The sequence below is a fragment of the Triticum urartu genome, chromosome 3, assembly GCF_003073215.2.
Source record: "Triticum urartu cultivar G1812 chromosome 3, Tu2.1, whole genome shotgun sequence".
Lineage (NCBI taxonomy): Eukaryota > Viridiplantae > Streptophyta > Magnoliopsida > Poales > Poaceae > Triticum > Triticum urartu.
Genome location: NC_053024.1, coordinates 370,885,691 through 370,905,899, shown reverse-complemented (window position 1 = coordinate 370,905,899; position 20,209 = coordinate 370,885,691).

Sequence of the window (20,209 nt, the reverse complement as noted above, 5' to 3'; positions counted from 1 at the left end):
GCTTTGCAACCTATCAACCTCTTCATTGGAGTTTCTTGGTATAGTTTTCACCTAAGGCCTTCCATTGGGAATGTTGCTCTTTGCGGTGATTATCTATGATCCAAGTTTTATCCTTATCACCTCGGTGGAAGAAGCTTTTATCTTTTCTAGCTCCCAATCAAATCTTTTCTGTGAGTGGAAGAATTTCACCTCAAATTTCGAGATGTTTTCCATAAGCCCACATCAAGCTTATCCTTTCGTTGTTGTTTTCCAACAACTCCGTTCAACCCTTCTTCTAAAGATGCTTTTTCAAGCTCATTTGAGGTAGAAGATGTTGTTTTCTTCTCCGTTCCTTTAATTCCATTCTTTTATTTCTTCCAGAGGCTTTGTGATGTTGCTCTATTCAACTCATCATCTCATTTTTGTCAAAGATCATGCTCTTTCCTTTTTGCTTATCCATTCAACCGGAGTGTCGTGTTTTCATTCGAGCTCTCTCATCTTATCAAGTTTTACCTCCATTCTCAACCGGAGTGCTGTCTGAAATCTTTCTTACCCCTTGTGCCATTCTTTCAATAGTTCCAGAGGCAGTGTGTTGTTGATTTCATCAAGTATCCTCTCATCTTGTCAAGTTCAGGTTCAATTCCTTCCATTTACAGTCGGAGTGCTGCCCAAATTACATCATTCGTATTCCTTCTCTATCTTGTTTAACTGGAGTGTTGTGGCTATCATTCCTCTTCTAACCGGACTCTCATCCAAGTGCTTCATTTTGCCAAGCTCATATTCTTTACCTTTCCATTTCCAACCGGAGTGTTGTCGTAATTCATCTTTATCGTCCCTTATACATCTTGTTTCAACCGGAGTGCTTGCATGTACTTCTTGTCCATTGCAACCATTTTCTTATGTCTTTCAACCTACAAGGTTCTAGTAATGTTCCTTGTTCCATTTTTCTAACGGAGTGTTTTCAACTTTGTTCATCTTTGTTGTATTCTTTCTTTCAATTTGTTCAATCTCGCAAGGTTCTTTGGTGTCACTCATTTGTCAAAGAAGCAACTTAGTTTTACATCTCCTCTTCCTCTTCCTTTTCTCTCCGGTTCCATCCTAGATCTCGGGACGAGATCCTCTCGTAGTGGTGGAGTGTTGTAACGCCCCGAGACCGACGCTTCAGAAGACTTCCATATTTTCGTGATCGCCGTGTATTGCATTTGTGCTTGTGTCTGTTTGCATTCTCATAATCATCATGTGCATTGTCATATTCATGCATGTTGTGTTGTTGCATGCTCCATGTGTGGCTCTTGCACCATCACTCCTCATTCCTTCCCTTTCTTCCATTTTTGGCAAGTGACCTTTTCCCCTCCTCGATAAATGTTCATTATTTTTCTTGATGCTAGTTCACCATGCCTAAACCCTCTCTGTCAAATTTCAGATCCTTTGGAGTTGTTTTGGTTATGTTCAAAAATGCCTCAAGTTTGAATCATATTTAAACTTGTTTTATTTTTCTACCTCTAAAAATGTCCAAACCAATTTCATCAAATAGGGCTTGAATTCAGGGTCATGAGGATATTTTTATATTTCTCATACACCTCTCCTTTTTCCCCTGTGCTTTTCTCTTTATTTTCTCCTTGAAGAAAATTATAGAAAAGGAAACATCAGCTTTAGGCCAGCCGCAGCCACTTGGGCCTCTCCATCCCCACCGGGGCCTCCCAACCTCCCCGTAGTCCTCTAGGCCGGCCCAGTTCCTTGCCCCGCTGGAAGGCCCAGCCAGCCCGCACCGGCTCTAACCCTAACCCTCGCTCCCTCTCCCCTCGTTCGATCTCTCCCTCCAGCGCTGCCAGAGAGAGAGAACGACATCGCCTCCCTCAATCCCCTCTCTCCCTTCGTCCTCCTCATGCGCCTCACCCATAGCCAGAGAAGAGCGAGAGCCCCTCACGCTCGATCCCCATGGTCGCCTCGTGCTACTACCGGCCATGCTAACCACCTATCGCGACGAGTTCCGCGCCCTTCTCCTTCCGTTTCGCCGCCTCCATTCGGCTCCTACGCCGAAGGGCGCCGCCGCGGCCCTGCCGACCCGATGCGCCGCGCCTCCGCCCCTACCATGGACAGTCGCGCCTGTCTTCGTCTCCACCGGTAGGAGCAGGAGCCCCATGACCTTCGCCGCCGTCCTGCCTACTCCGAGGACCTCCCGGGCCGCCTCTCCTCTGGTTTCTCCTCATCGCCGTCTTCTGCACCCCGGCCCCCCTCGGCATTGCTTCGCCCGTCACCGGCCACAGGTGCCCTCGTCGGAGCTTCTGCGAGCTACCCCGCGCCCCTGTCGAACCCTCCCGGTGACCTGCAAGCTCGCGCCGCATCGTCCTTTTCAGTCAAGTCCATCGCCGCCTTCTCGCCAGCCCTGCTCAAGCTCCATCGCCGCTCACCCTTGGCGCCATGGCCCCTGCCTCCTTTGGATGACCTCCTGCTGCCGTGCACATCTTCTCTCGTGCCCTGTTGTGCGCGATCTCCGCTGCCTAGCACTGTTGCCGTCAACCCGTGGGTGCAAAAATTCATCTTCCAGAGTCGTCAAAATGCACGAGGACCTCGAGTACGACTACAGGATGACGCGCCAAGTTCCTCTCCGACCCGTGCATGACTGCGGGGATACCACCAAGTACCCCTTTGGATCGCCAAGTTCGTTTTCCGCTGTCTTCGAAATCGCCAAGTACCATCGTCAAGTACCCCTACACGCGAAGACGCCTAAGACCATTTTGGGATTCATCAAGTACTGCTACCGATGACTTGAACCCCTACGAAAACGTGTTCCACTACCGTCGCCGAGATTGCGAGTACCTCTACCGACGACCTCGGAGTGCAAACGACGACCGTCGTCGAAGACACGTGTAACGCATGCGTCAAGTACCTCTACGGAAGACCTGAACGCCTACGTATGTGTACGACTACCGTCGCCCGAAGAACCGTGATTCTCAACGTCGTGAATGACTACCGTTGAATGTGGATTCGTCAAGTTCCTCGATCACCATGTACCACTACTGCTTCACGAACAAAAACGACTACTTCCTTACTGAGATGTGTACCACTACTTCCACTACCGTCACGAGAACGTCTACTTCCACTACTTCCTCTACACCGACTTCATCCGTTCTGAAAATACACGCTTCAAAGGTATAACCACCGAGACGGCGCCCGTGAACGAATGTTGTGTGTTGTATGAAATGCTCGCGTTTGTACTGTGCCCGACGTGTTTCTTGCATGTTCCCCGTTGCCATACCGTCGTCTCGTGGGACACCCGGTTACCGGGATCACCCCACCATCTTTTGACACGCTTCCGTCACTTTTCCTTTTGCATCGGTATCTCCATGAGCTACCGGAACCGATATGTTGCTGTGGCATCATTTTCAGATTCGTCGCCGTGGCACCCTTTCTTTCCACCACGGTGACAAATGCTTCATGATGCTCTTATCAACATTTTCATTAAAACTGCATAATCTTACATATGTCATCCGCATCATGATAACAACTTCAAGAATATTTAAATTGTTGCTTGCTTCAATTGCTAAATGCATGTGAGGATTTGCCGGAATTGTTGTTTGATGTTTCCGGCCTCATTTAAAATGCCTAGCTGTGTATTTTACTCATGTTTCACCTCTTGCCATGTTAACCAACATTTAATTTTCTTGAGTACCTAATCGGGAGTGAAACTAAATAACTTGAATGTGGTGTTCCGTCAATATGCAACTCGTTGCATATTGAGCTCCACTTAATTTGTAGTATTGTTTGTGCACTTTGTCGTGCCATGCTTCATTAAACCGGACATGCATCATACTTGGTTGTGCATCATGCCATGTTCATGTGATGGTTGTTTACTATGTTGATTGCTGCTTTCCGATGTTGCTTCTTCGGGTTAGTTTCGATAACGTCGCGTTTGTGAGGATCCGTTCGACTACGTCCGGTTGTCTTCTTCATGGACTAGTTCTTCTTCCTTGCGGGATTTCAGGCAAGATGACCATACCCTCGAAATCACTTATACATTTGCTTGCTAGTTGCTCGCTCTATTGTTATGTCGCGATACCTGCCACTTGCTTTATCATGCCTCCCATATTGCCATGTCAAGCCTCTAACCCACCTTTCCTAGCAAACTGTTGTTTGGCTATGTTACCGCTTTTGCTCAACCCCTCTTATAGCATTGCTAGTTGCAGGTGAAGATGAAGTTTGTTCCATGTTGGAACATGGATATGTTGGGATATCACAATATCTCTTATTTTAATTAATGCATCTATATACTTGGTAAAGGGTGGAAGGCTCGGCCTTATGCCTGGTGTTTTGTTCCACTCTTGCCGCCCTAGTTTCCGTCATACCGGTGTTATGTTCCTTGGTTTTGCGTTCCTTACGCGGTTGGGTTATAATGGGAATCCCTTGACAGTTCGCCTTGAATAAAACTCGTCCAGCAAGGCCCAACCTTGGTTTTACCATTTGCCACCTAAGCCTTTTTCCCTCGGGTTTTCGGAGCCCGAGGGTCATCTTTATTTTAAAGCCCCCCCCGAGCCAGTGCTCCTCTGAGTGTTGGTCCGAAACGGGCAGCCTGTGGGCCCACCTCGGGGCAACTTGAGGGTTGGTTTTACTCGTAGCTTGACCTATCCGGTGTGCCCTGAGAATGAGATATGTGCAGCTCCTATCGGGATTTGTCGGCACATCCGGGCGGCTTTGCTTGTCTTGTTTTACCATTGTCGAAATGTCTTGTAACCGGGATTCCGAGTCTGATCGGGTCTTCCTGGGAGAAGAAATATCCTTCGTTGACCGTGAGAGCTTGTGATGGGCTAAGTTGGGACACCCCTGCAGGGTTTTGAACTTTTGAATGTCGTGCCCACAGTTATGGGCGGATAGGAATTTGTTAATATCCGGTTGTAGAAAACCTGACACTTAACTTAATTTAAAATGCATCAACTGCGTGTGTAGCCGTGATGGTCTCTTCTCGGTGGAGTCCGGGAAGTGAACACGGTTCGTGTGTTATGTATGAACGTAAGCAGTTTCAGGATCACTTCTTGATCACTTCTAGTTCACGACCGTGCATTTCTTCTCTTCTCGCTCTTATTTGCGTAAGTTAGCCACCATATATGCTTAGTGCTTGCTGCAGCTCCACCTCACTACCCCTTTCCTACCCATAAGCTTAAATAGTCTTGATCCCGCGGGTGTGAGATTGCTGAGTCCTCGTGAATCACAGATTACTTCCAAAACCAGATGCAGGTGCCGACGATGCTCGTGCAGGTGACGCAACTGAGATCAAGTGGGAGCTTGATGAAGATCGTGTTCGTTGTGTTGTTTCGTTTCCAGTTGATCAGTAGTGGAGCCCGGTCGGGTCGATCGGGGACCTAGCAATAGGGGTGGTCTTTCTTTATTTTGGTTCCGTAGTCGGGCCTTGATTGTATTCTGGATGATGTATGATATTCATGTATTGTGTGAAGTGGCGTTTGTAAGCCAACTCTTTATCCCTTTCTTATTCAGTACATGGAATGTGTAAAGATTACCCCTCTTGCGACATGCCTACCATGCGGTTATGCCTCTAAGTCGTGCCCCGACACGTGGGAGATATAGCCGCATCATGGGTGTTACAGACGACGCATCCAGCGATCGCCCACTCGTCCCAGCCGCGTTGACCGCCTGCCTCGGAACTGCTTCCAACCGCACCACTTCCCATTCGGTCCTCCTCTGCTTCGAACCCCGCAGCTTCGCCAGCCTCCTCCTCCACCCGCACCTGCAAGCCGCCCAAGTCCACCAGGGCCTCAGCCATGGTCGTGCCCTCCTCCATGCGCTGCCCTGCCGGACCTCTCCTGCAGCCCGAGCTCCTCTCCCTCGCGCGCCAAGTTCGTCGTCGTCGCTCTCCTGCATTGTCGCTGCCTGCCTGCGACCTCTGCTTTGACCCCGCCCCTGTTTCGTCTGAGGACGAGGATGAGACCGCTTCGTCCAGCCATGTTGACCAGATCACCAGATCCTGTGCGCCCCTACCTCGTCAGGTCGCCTGGGCCACCTCCTCACGCATATGGCCCGCAAGCCGCGGCGGCCAAGTTGCCCTCCTGACGGCCTTCCTCTTCAACGCGTGGGCTGAGCCCCTTTGGTGAGCCCCAGGCCACCTGAGTTTTGGCCCGTTACGTTTTTTTCAGTTCTGGATGATTTGCTAATTATTCCAGAGAGTGCAGTTTTACAGAAAAGTCCCTATAGTTCATGCATTTAATAACAAATCAACCATGCATCGGATTAAAATACTTTATATATGTAAAATGCTTAGAATTTTGTCTAGTTTCTTAATATGCCACTTTTATCTATGTTTGAAATGTTTAAAATGATGTTTGTTTTAATTTTCCAGATTGCCATGTTAAAATGTTTTATTTCATAACTAAATAACCGTAGCTCCAAATTAAATAAACTTTATATGTAAATGGGGTAGAAAAATGCATAGATTAACATGATGGCGGTACTTTGCATGTTTAACAACTCTAAAATTGTGTATAGGGCAGAAGAGTACCAACTTTAAAATATGCACATGAGGATTTTTCCGGACTTGTTGCTTGTTGTTTCGGCCTCATTTAAACTTGCCTAGATAGGTAGTTTTATTATGCTTCACCTCTTGCCATGTTTAATAACATTTAATATTGTTGGGTACATAAACGAGGGTGAACTAAATGATTGAATGTGATGTTTCTTCAATATGCAACTTGTTGCATATTGAGCTCCACTTAATTTGTAGTATTTTTTGTGCACTTTTCCATGCCTCATTAAATCGGGCATGCATCATACTTGGTTGTGCATCATGCCATGTTTATGTGATGGTTGTTTACTATGTTGCTTGCTTCTTTCTGGGTTTCTTCTCTCGTTATCTTCGGTTTTGTTCCGGAGTTGTGAGGATTCGTTCGACTACGTTGGGTCATCTACTTCTTGGACTCGTTCTTCTTCCTTGCGTGATTTCAGGAAAGATGATCATACCCTCAAAATCACTTCTATCTTTGTTTTGCTAGTTGTTCGTGCAATCTCTATGTCGCGCTACCTACCACTTGTTATATCATGCCTCCAATATTGCCATGTCAAGCCTCTAACCCACCTTCTAGCAAACCGTTGTTTGGCTATGTTACCACTTTGCTCGGTCCCTCTTATAGCGTTGCTAGTTGCAGGTGAAGATGAAGTTTGTTCCATGTTGGAACATGGTTATGTTGGAATATCACAATATCTCTTATTTAATTAATGCATCTATACACTTGGTTAAGGGTGGAAGGCTCGGCCTTTTGCCTGGTGTTTTGTTCCACTCTTGCCGCCCTAGTTTCCGTCATACCGGTGTTATGTTCCTTGATTTTGTGTTCCTTACGCGGTTGGGGATTTATGGGACCCCCTTGATAGTTCGCTTTGAATAAAACTCCTCCAGCAAGGCCCAACCTTGGTTTTACATTTGCCTAACAACCTATTACCCTTCCCTTGGGTCGGCCAACCCAAGGGTCATCTTTATTTTAACCCCCCGGGGCCAGTGCTTCTCTAAGTGTTGGTCCGAACTAGAGTCCTTTGCAGCGCCACCTCGGGGAAACTTGAGGGCTGGTTTTAGTTGTACGGAGTGCTCATCCGGTGTGCCCTGAGAACAAGATACGTGCGACTCCTATCGGGATTGTCAGCACATCGGGCGGCTTTGCTGGTCTTGTTTTACCATTGTCGAAATGTCTTATAACCGGGATTCCGAGACTGATTGGGTCTTTCCGGGAGAAGGAATATCCTTCGTTGACCGTGAGAGCTTGTGATGGGCTAAGTTGGGACACCCCTGCAGGGTATAAACTTTCAAGAGCCGTGCCCGCGGTTATGTGGAAGATGGGAATTTGTTAATGTTCGGTTGTAGAGAACTTGACACTTGACTTAATTAAAATGCATCAACTGTGTGTGTAGCCGTGATGGTCTCTTTTCGGCGGAGTCCGGAAAGTGAACACGGTCTTGTGTTATGCTTGAACGTATGTAGTTTCAGGATCACTTCTTGATCACTTCTAGCTTCTCAACCATTGCGTTTCCTCTCTTCCCGCTCTTATTTGCGTATGTTAGCCACCATATATGCTTAGTGCTTGCTGCAGCTCCACCTCATTACCTTATCCTACCCATAAGCTTAAATAGTTTTGATCTCGCGGGTGTGAGATTGCTGAGTCCTCGTGACTCACGGATACTTCCAAACATTTGTAGGTGCCGAAGATGCCAGTGCAGGTGATGCTACCGAACTCAAGTGGGAGTTCAACGAGGATCTGGGTCGTTACTACGTTTCGTTTCCTGATGATCAGTAGTGGAGCCCAGTCGGGACAATCGGGATCTAGCATTTGGGGTTGTCTACTTTTATTTTGGTTTCGTAGTCGGACCTTGGTTGTACTCTGGATGATGTATGTTTAACTTGTATTTGTGTGAAGTGGCGATTGTAAGCCAACTCTTTATCCCTTTCTTATTTAGTACATGGGATTGTGTGAAGATTACCCCACTTGCGACTAAAACACCATGCGGTTATGCCTCTAAGTCGTGCCTCGACACGTGGGAGATATAGCCGCATTGTGGGTGTTACACTGTAGTGCTCCCACTCACTTTCTTGTAAATACAGGCTTCACTGCAAGTCTGTATAGAACTATATGCTTTGATAAACTCATCAAAGCGTATATTCCAACTCCGAGATGCTTGCACCAGTCCATAGATGGATTGCTGGAGCTTGCACACTTTGTTAGCACCTTTAGGATTGAGAAAACCTTCTGGTTGCATCATATACAACTCTTCTTTAATAAATCTATTAAGGAATATAGTTTTGATATCCATTTGACAAATTTCAGAAAATAAGGCAATTGCTAACAAGATTTGGACAGATTTTAAGCATCGATACGAGTGAGAAAATCTCATCGTAGTCAACACCTTGAACTTGTCGAAAACCTTTTGCGACAATTCGAGCTTTGTAGATAGTGACACTACTATCAGCGTCCGTCTTCCTTTTGAAGATCCATTTATTCTCAATGGCTCACCGATCATCGGGCAAGTCAATCAAAGTCCACACTTTGTTCTCATATATGGATCCCATCTCATATTTCATGGATTCAAGCCATTTCGCGAAATCTGGGCTCATCATCGCTTCCTCATAGTTCATAGGTTCGTCATGGTCAAGTAACATGATCTCCAGAACAAGATTACCGTACCACTCTGGTGCAGATCGTACTCTGGTTGACCTACGAGGTTCAGTTGTAACTTGATCTGAAGTTTCATGATCATCATCATTAGCTTCATCACTAATTGGTGTAGGAATCACTGGAACTGATTTCTGTGATGAACTACTTTCCAATTCGGGAGAAGGTACAATTACCTCATCAAGTTCTACTTTTCTCCCACTGACTTCTTTCGAGAGAAACTCCTTCTCTAGAAAGGATCCATTCTTAGTAATGAATATCTTGCCTTCGGATCTGTGATAGAAGGTGTACCCAATAGTTTCTTTTGGGTATCCTATGAAGACGCACTTCTCCGATTTGGGTTTGAGCTTATCAATTTGAAACTTTTTCACATAAGCATCATAACCCCAAACTTTAAGAAACGACAACTTTGGTTTCTTGCCAAACCATAGTTCATACGGTGTCGTCTCAACGGATTTAGATGGTGCCCTATTTAACGTGAATGCAGTTGTCTCTAATGCATAAGCCCAAAATGATAGCGGTAGATTAGTAAGAGACATCATAGATCGCACCATATCTAATATAGTGCGGTTATGAAGTTCGGACACACCATTACGCTGTGGTGTTCCAGGTGGCGTGAATTGCCAAACTATTCCGCATTGTTTCAAATGAAGACCAAACTCATAACTCAAATATTCACCTCCACGATCAGATCGTAGAAACTTAATTTTCTTGTTACGATGATTTTCCACTTCACTCTGAAATTTTTTGAACTTTTCAAATGTTTCAGACTTATGTTTCATCAAGTAGATATACCCATATCTGCTCAAATCATCTGTGAAGGTCAGAAAATAACGATACCTGCCGCGAGCATCAACACTCATTGGATCGCATACATCAGTATGTATTATTTCCAATAAGTCTGTTGCTCACTCCATTGTTTCGGAGAACGGAGTCTTAGTAATCTTGCCCATGAGGCATGGTTCGCAAGTATCAAGTGATTCATAATCAAGTGATTCCAAAAGCCCATCCGCATGGAGTTTCTTCATACACTTTACACCAATATGACCTAAACGGCAGCGCCACAAATATGTTGCACTATCATTATCAACTTTACATCTTTTGGCATCAATATTATGAATATGTGTATAACCATGATCGAGATTCAACAAACCATTCACATTGGGTGTATGACCATTGAAGGTTTTACTCATGTAAACAGAACAATAATTATTTTCTTACTTAAATGAATAATGGTATAGCAATAAACATGATCCAATCATATTCATGCTCAACGCAAACACCAAATAACATTTATTTAGGTTCAACACTAATCCCGAAGGTAGAGGGAGTATGTGATGGTGATCTTATCAACCTTGGAATCACTTCCAACACACATCGTTGCCTCTCCCTCAACTAGTCTCTGTTCATTTTGCAACTCCTGTTTCGAGTTACTACTCTTAGCAACTGAACCAGTATCAAATACCGAGGGGTTGGTATAAATACAAGTAAAATACACATCAATAACATGTATATCAAATATACCTTTGTTCACTTTGCCATCCTTCTTATCCGCCAAGTATCTAGGGCAGTTCCACTTCCAGTGATCATTTCCTTTGCAGTTAGAAGCACTCAGTTTCAGGCTTGGGTCTAGCTTTGGGCTTCTTCATGGGAGTGGCAACATGCTTGCCATTCGTCTTGAATTTCCCTTTCTTTCCCTTGCCCTTTTACTTGAAACTAGTGGTCTTGTCAACCATCAACACTTGATGCTTTTCTTGATTTCTACCTTCGCCAATTTCAGCATCGCGAAGAGCTTGGGAATCATTTTCGTTATCCCTTGCATATTATAGTTCATCACGAAGTTCTAGTAACTTAGTGATAGTGACTAGAGAACTCTGTCAATCACTATTTTATTTCTAAGATTAACTCCCACTTGATTCAAGTGATTGTAGTACTCAGACATTCCGAGCACATGCTCACTAGCTGAGCTATTCTCCTCCATCTTGTAGGCAAAGTACTTTGTCAGAGGTCTCATACCTCTTAACACGGGCATGAGTCTGAAATACCAATTTCAATTCTTGGAACATCTCATCTGCTCCATGTCGTTCAAAACATTTTTGAAGTCCCGATTCTAAGTTGTAAAGCATGTTGTACTAAACTATCAAGTAGTCATCATACCGAGCTTGTCAAACATTCATAACGTCTGCATCTACTCCTGCAATAGTTCTGTCACCTAGTGGTGCATCAAGGACAAAATTCTTCTGTGCAGCAATGAGGATAATCCTCAGATCACGGACCTAGTCCGCATCATTGCTACTATCATTTTTCAACTTAGTTTTCTCTAGGAACATATCATAAATAAAACGGGGAAGCTATACGCGAGCTATTGATCTACAACATAGATATGCAAAAACTATCAGGACTAAGTTCATGATAAATTAAGTTCAATTAATCATATTACTTAGGAACTCCCACTTAGATAGACATCCCTCGAGTCATCTAAATGATCACGTGATCCATATCAACTAAACCATGTCCGATCATCACGTGAGATGGAGTAGTGTTCAATGGTGAACATCTCTATGTTGTTCATATCTACTATATGATTCACGTTCGACCTTTCGGTCTCCAGTGTTCCGAGGCCATATCTGCATATGCTAGGCTCGTAAAGTTTAACTTGAGTATTCTACACGTGCAAAACTAGCTTGCACCCGTTGTATGTGAACGTAGAGCTTATCACACCCGATCATAACGTGGTGTCTCGGCATGACGAACTGTCGCAACGGTGCATACTCAGGGAGAACACTTATACCTTGAAATTTTAGTAAGGGGTCATCTCAAAATGCTACCATCAAACTAAGCAAAATAAGATGCATAAAGGATAAACATCACATGCAATCAAAATATGTGACATGATATGGCCATCATCATCTTGTGCCTTTGATCTCCATCTCCAAGGTATCGTCATTATCTCCATCGCCACTGGCATGACACCATGATCTCCATCATCTTGATCTCTATCAACGTGTTGTCACATGGTCGTCTCGCCAATTATTTCTTTTGCAACTATTGATATCGCATAGCAATGAAGTAAAGCAATTATATGGTGCTTGCATCTTATGCAATAAAGAGACAACCATAAGGCTTCATCCAGTTGCCGATAACTTTTACAAAACATGATCATCTTATACAACAATTTATATCTCATCACGTCTTGACCATATCACATCACAACAAGCCCTGCAGAAACAAGTTAGACGTCATCTACTTTGTTGTTGCAAGTTTTACGTGGCTGCTAAGAGCTTCGAGCAAGAACCGTTCTTACCTACGCATCAAAACCACAATGATTTTTCGTCAAGTGTGTTGTTTTAACCTTCAACAAGGACCGGGCATAGTCAAACTCAATTCAACTAAACCTGGAGAAAGAGACACCCACTAGCCACCTGTGTGCGAAGCATGGCCGTACAACCAGTCTCATGAATGTGTTCATGTAATGTCGGTCTGGGCCGCTTCATCCAACAATACCACCAAATCAAAGTATGACATGCTGGTAAGGAGTATGACTATTATCGCCCAGAACTCTTTGTGTTCTACTCGTGCATATAACATCTATGCATAGACCTGGTGAGGGGGTCCTAGATTAAGGGGTCCTCGAGCGGCAGGCCTATGTGACGTGGGTCGGACTGATGGGTCGTGAAGATACAAGGCAGAAGACTCCCTCCCGTGTCCGGATGGGACTCTCCTTTGCATGGAAGGCAAGCTTGGCATTCGTATATGAAGATTCCTTCCTTTGTAAACTGACTTTGTATAACCCTAGGCCCCTCCGGTGTCTATATAAACCGGAGGATTTAGTCCATAGAGGCAATCATAATCACACAGGCTAGAAATCTAGGGTTTAGCCATTACGATCTCGTGGTAGATCAAATCTTGTAATCATCATATTCATCAAGATCAATCAAGCAGGAAGTAGGGTATTACCTCCATCAAGAGGGCGCGAACCTGGGTAAACATCATGTCCCCTGTCTCCTGTTACCATCGACCTTAGACGCACAATTTGGGACCCCCTACCTGAGGTCCGCCGGTTTTGACACCGACATTGGTGCTTTCATTGAGAGTTTCACTATGACGTCGAAGAGAGGATTGATGGCGCGCCTTGTCATCAAGGACAGTATCACCTCCGGAGGAGCTCTGGCCTCAGGACAAACCCTCTGGCTGGGCGGCTTTACCATGACCGCCCGTTCGGCCGTCAAGTCGATGATGACTTCTCAGGTCATCAAAAATCGTCTCCATGTTGACTCCGAATACTCCAAACGGATGGACCCGACAGAGTTATCGTCTTTAAACGAACTCCTGGACCGCATCGCCGCCATGGGGGTCGCTATAGACTACGATCAGATTGGGCTTAAACTCGATCAGAGAGAAATCAAATCTCCGCCGATCACCCATCAGATAGCGGTTGTAGAGGAGCAAAACAACAACTTTTCCCCTATGTTGAGGATGAGCTATGTTCGGATTTCCGAGCTCGAAGAGTCGGATACCTGTCTGCCTCCGAACCTAGAATCGGGCGTCGAGCCTGGAAAATCATTTAACATCCCAGAGCCCGAACCAATAATCTTGGAAGTTTTTCAAACTCCAGACTCCAAATTGGGTCAGGGATCGGATCTAAAGCCACCCACCCACCACGAGCAACATTCGCCAAGCAATTATGGCCCTCCAGATATATGTGACCTCATATACATATGACAGCGTCTCAGGAAACAGTCCATCACTTTTGGGCCAGATTCCTCCTTATCAAAGACAAGATTAAAGATTGTCGCGACGAGGACGCGATTTCAGTATTCTGCAATAATTGCACAGACGAAGGAATCCTCAACGCCATCAACCATCGTCGCGTATTACACTTCGCTGACTTGGCAACCATAGTACAGAAGTACTGCGCAATGGAAAGCGCCTGGAAAACTCAGACAGCTCGCTGGGAACCACCGGTCTCCACTCAACCCTTCTGGCGAGCAAAAAGGATGCACCTCGCGGGGCACCCGACCCCATAGTGAAGAAAACTAAGGCCATTATGAGGCACGGAACCATTCTGAAGGGATGGCTCAATAGGCCATGCAAAATACACACGACACCGGATACCATACCAACCCACAGCCTTAGAGCATGTTGGATACTCCGGCAAGTGGCCAAGAGCGGCGAGGATATCCTCACCAAAAACACCTCAGAGCAACACCCCCCGAAGGACGACGACCTTAGAGTATTGACGGTCTTCGAGACTTTCGCTTCAAACAATCGGCGCAAAAGGGCACTCTGCGACCTCGCCGAAGTCTGCCAAGTCGCAATGATAAACCCCTAGAACGACACGGCCCTAACTTTCAACGCCGGTTACAAACCAAAATTTCGGTCAGTCCGGGCACCAGCCGCCTTGGTCCTCAATCCAATTGTGGATGGCTTTCGGCTCACTAAAGTGCTCATGGATGGCGGCAGTAGATTAAACCTCATCTACAAGGACACACTCAATAAAATGGAAATAGATAGGAGCCGCATCGAGCAAAGTAATACGACCTTCCAAGGAATCATTCCCAGATGGGAGGCGCGATGCGCGGGGAAAATTACACTCGACGTGGTATTCTGCACGCCGGAGAACTATCGGTCCGAAGAGATAACCTTCCAAGTGGCCCCTTTCAACAGTGGATATCACGCCCTGTTGGGGCGAGATGCATTCACACGCTTTCAAGCTATACCTCATTACGGGTATATGAAGCTCAAGATGCCCGGGCCCAACGGTATTATCACTCTCGCCAGTGATCTGGACATAGCCCTCCACGCCAAAAACAAAACCACGTCCCTGGCCCTCGAGGCACTGTCTGAGGCCCTCGCGGCCAAAGAGTTAACCGCACTACGCTCCACGGTGGATAGGGATGACGTAATCCTTGATAAGTGGCCCAAATCCACCTCCTTCAAACCAGCAGACGAAATAGTCAAATTTCAAGTCCACCTGACGGACCCCAAGAAGACAGCTTCCATCGGGGCACAGCTGGACCCAACGGTTGACGCCGCACTACGAGCGTTCCTGCGCGAGAACTGGGACATATTCACCTGGCACCCTTCTGATATGCCAGGAATCCCACGTAGGTTGGCCGAACACAGCCTCAATATATTGAAGGGATATAAGTCGGTCAAGCAAACACTGCGGGGCTTTTCCGAACCCAAACGATAAGCTATGGGGGAGGAGCTAGCCAAGTTAATCGAGGTCGGATTCATCAGAGAAATAAAACATCCGGACTGGCTAGCAAACCTGGTGATGGTGCCAAAAAAGGATAAATCATGGCGTCTGTGCGTCGATTTCAAAGACCTCAACAAGGCTTGCCCTAAGGATCCCTTCCCCTTCCCCCGCATCGATCAGATTATTGATGCTACTGCAGGACACGACTCATTGTGTTTCCTCGACGCATACTCCAGATACCATCAAATCAAAATGAAGGAGTCCGATCAAGCCGCAACGGCATTCATTACCCCATGTGGGCCTTTCTGCTTCAACACTATGCCCTTCGGGCTTAAGAACGCCGGCTCCACCTACCAACGCATGATTCAAACATGCCTGGAGAAACAAATCGGCAAGACAGTTGAGGCATATGTGGATGATGTCATCATCAAGACTAGGCACGTCGAATCATTAATAGACGACCTGCGTCTCACATTCGACAACCTCCGCACATATGACATCAATCTCAATTCGGAAAAGTGTGTTTTCGGTGTTCCCGCTAGAAAACTGCTGGGCTTCATCGTTTCCAATAGAGGAATTGAGGCAAATCCAGCCAAAATCCGAGCTTTGTCACAATTGGCTACACCAACAGACCTTAAAAAGGTCCAAAAACTAGCCGGATGCATGGCAGCTTTAAGCCGCTTTATCTCCAGACTAGGAGAAAAAGCATTGCCATTTTATCGCCTTCTCCGACGCACCGACCACTTCGAGTGGACGGATGCGGCAACAGCCGAACTGGAAGAAATAAGGTCTCTTTTAGCAAGCAACCCAATCCTAGCCGCGCCGAACGTCGGCGAACCGATGTTATTATACATCTCTGCAACACACCAGGTGGTGAGCGCGGTGCTCGTCGTTGAGCGAGAGGAGGACGGGCACAAATTCCCACTTCAGAAGCTGGTATACTACGTATCCACTGTCCTCACACCATGCAAATCCCGGTACCCTCATTACCAAAAGATAGCATACGCGGTCTTCATGGCATCCTGGAAGCTACGACACTACTTCCAAGAGGTCATGCACTTCAATGGCTCTAAAATGCTGGCCGGCTTAGGAGCGGGCATCGTGTTAATGTCCCCCACTGGAGACACGGTCCAGTACGTACTCCAAATATTATACACAGACTCCAACAATGCACCCGAATACAAGGCCTCATTACACGGTCTTCGGATCGCTGCCTCCATGGGCATATAATGCCTGGAGGTGCGTGGGGATTCAAATCTCGCAATATCCCAAATAAATGGAGACTTCAACACCAAAGATCCGAAGATGGCGGCCTAACGTAACGCCATACTTAAAATATCAACTCGGTTCGAGGGACTCGAGTTTCATCATGTGGCTCGAGAAAGTAATCAAGTGGCGGATGTCCTTGCTCGCATGGGCGCCAAGCGTGACCCCGTCCTGCCTAACATCTTTCTAGAAAGGCTCTTCAAACCATCCATGGTGTGGCAGGGTGAGAGCAGCAACACTAGTCTGGATCCGATTATACCCCCAGATTCCGAACACAATGCTGATATCATCGGGGGCTCAGCCACCAAAGTAACACCATCGGCCCATCTAATAATGGCAGTAATTGCCCCATGGACCAAACCAGTCTTGACCTAACTTAATAGGCGAGAGCTCCCTGAGGATCAGAATGAGGCTCGCTGCATTGTTCGGCGCTCGAAATCCTACAAGGTCCATGACGGAGAGCTCTACAAGAAAAGCGCTACCGGAGTCCTTCAAAGATGTATTTCAAAAAAATTGCCTACGATCACGCAAGATTTATTTAGGAGAAGCATAGCAATGAGCGGGGAGAGTGAGTCCACGTACCCTCGTAGACCGAAAGCGGGAGTGTTAAGTAACGCGGTTGATGTAGTTGAACGTCTTCGTGATCCAACCAATCAAGTACCGAACGCACGGCACCTCCGTGATCTGCACACGTTCAACTTGGTGACGTCCCTCAAACTCTAGATCCAGCTGATGCCAAGGGAGAGTTTTGTCAGCACGACGGCGTGGTGACAGTGATGATGAAGTTACCGACGCAGGGCTTCGCCTAAGCACTACGACAATATGACCGAGGTGGAAATCTGTGGAGGGGGGCACCGCACACGGCTAAGAGATCAACTTGTGTGGGTGCCACCCTCCCCTGTATATAAAGGAGTGGAGGAGGGGGCCGGCCGGCATCATGGGGTGCGCCCCAAGGGGGGAATCCTACTCCTACTAGGAGTAGGTTCCCTCCTTTGAAGTTACCAACGCAGGGCTTCGCCTAAGCACTACGACAATATGACCGAGGTGGAAATCTGTGGAGGGGGGCACCGCACACGGCTAAGAGATCAACTTGTGTGGGTGCCACCCTCCCCCGTATATAAAGGAGTGGAGGAGGGGGCCGGCCGGCATCATGGGGTGCGCCCCAAGGGGGGAATCCTACTCCTTCTAGGAGTAGGTTCCCTCCTTTCCTAGTTCAACTAGGAGGGGAAGGAAAGGGAAGAGGAAGAGAAGGAAAGGGGGGCCATCCCCCTCCCAATTCTGATTGGGCTGGGGGGCACTCCCCTCCTCTTGGCCGCCTCCTCCTCTCTTCCACTAAATCCCATGAAGGCCCATTAACCCCCCCCCCCCGGGGGGGGGGGGGGTACGGTAACCCCCCGGTACTCCGAAAAATGCCTGAACCTATCCGAAACCTTCCGGTGTCCAAACATAACCTTCCAATATATCAATCTTTATGTCTCGATGTAACACCCCGGATGTAACTTTCCCTATTTGTACTCCAACTCTTGCCGTTTCCGGTGTTAAGTTATATTTATTTTCTCGGGTTCGGGTCTTTGTCTCCGTGTGTTGTTATCGTTGTCATGCATCTCATATCATCTCATCATGTGCATTGCATTTTCATACGTGTTCGTCTCATGCATTCGAGCATTTTCCCCGTTGTCCGTTTTGCATTCCGGCGCTTCGTTCTCCTCCGGTGGTCATTTCTACCTTTCTTTCGTGTGTGGGGATTAAACATTTCCGGATTGGACCGAGACTTGCCAAGCGGCCTTGGTTTACTACCGGTAGACCGCCTGTCAAGTTTCGTATCATTTGGACTTCGTTTGATACTCCAACGGTTAACCGAGGGACCGAAAAGGCCTCGTGTGTGTTGCAGCCCAACACCCCTCCAATTTGGCCCAAAACCCACCTAACTCTGCTCCATCATCTAGAGCGTTCGATCACGATCGCGTGGCCGAAAACCGCACCTCATTTGGACTCTCCTAGCTCCCTCTATGCCTATAAATAGACCCCTTCCCCGAAATCCGGATCCCCCTCGTCCAAACCCTAGAAATCACCTCCGCGCCGGTCGGACACGTCCTTCCGGGCCGGACACGTCCGCCGCCGCGCCCCAGCCTCCGCCGCCTGCCACCTGTCCCGCCACCACCCGCGCCCGCTCCAGCCCGCTCCGGCCCGGGGAGAGCCCCCGCAGCCCATCCCGCCGCCGCCGCCGCACGGGAGCAGCCCGCCCGCGGTCGCCTCGCCGCGCCGCCTCCGCCGTTCCCCGCGCCGCCGCCCGGACTTGGCCGGCACCCGCGCCGGCCGGAGCAGCCCGCTCGCCGGCGTGCACTTCCTCCGCCGCGGCCGGTCCGCGCCCCGCCGCCCGAGGAGCCGCCCCTCGTCGCCGGCCGCCGTCTCCGCCGCCCCCGACTCCGGCCTCCTCCTCCGGCGAGCTCCGGCCTCCTCCCCGTCCTCAACTCCTGCGAACAGGGCCCGGCGTTGAACCTCGGGAGGCGCGCCCAGATCTGATCCGGTTGCTACAGTAACCCTAATTTTTTTCGCAAGGTTGATTTTCTCTAAGTCCCAGAAATTCTTAGTTCAAGTGCTCATGTTCACGGCTCCGTAACTTTGCATCCGTAGCTCAGATTCATGCATATAGCATATCAAAATGTTCATCTCATAGAGTACATCATTTCATTCCATTGCATCATTTTCATTTGAGTTCATCTTGATGCCCGAAATGCTGTTAGAAGAGGGCTACTTGAGTTAATTGTCAGATCTGCTACTCTGTTTAGCACTTTTGTCTTTTTTGCCATGATTAATGTGTGCATGCTATGCCCATGAGTTCTACATGTGTTTTGTTAAGGGTTTTGTCATCTTTCTAGAGGTGCAACCCATGTATTTTTAGGATGTGTGTGGTGACTTGTGCAAGCTTGCAAAGTGGTGCACTTGCTAATTCTGTTTTCAGGGACTTAGTGATTTCACTAAGTCCTGGAGCTGTTTATCTCATGATGCCATATGTTCATGTTGTTACCTAGTGATCCGTGCCTCTTTTGAGGATGATCAGTAAGGATGTTTTGTTAATATTATAGTTATCTATCCATCCATGTCTTTGTTTGCAATTATGGGGCACCCTAGCTTGAGTCAATCGAGCTCTACTTTTGCTACTTTGTGAATCTGGGTAGATTGTCAACTTGTTTGCAATTTTGCCGGTGATGTTGTAGTTGATCCATGCATGTTATGCTATTGTTCTTGCCATGTCTAGCTTGCATTTTGTGTGCTCTCAATGGATGTATGCTTGTCTTGCCATGACTTGCTCTGTAGTTAGTGCTTCGAGCTCGTAAACATGCCTACTTGAGTTATATTTCAGCATGTGTCAGTAAACATGCCAAGTCTGAAAACTGATTATATTTTGCTATGTTCACATGCTTGCAATTGTATTTTCTGATCCCTTTTGGCTCAAGGTCACTAAGGGACTTTTTTTAAGCTCTTTGAGTAGCTCCATGCCATGCTTTACTTTGCCATGTTCAGGTCCTGTAGCATATAGTTTTGTTGCTCCGAAGAGTGCTACCTGATCTGAAATTCCAGACAAGTGTTAATTTCACCG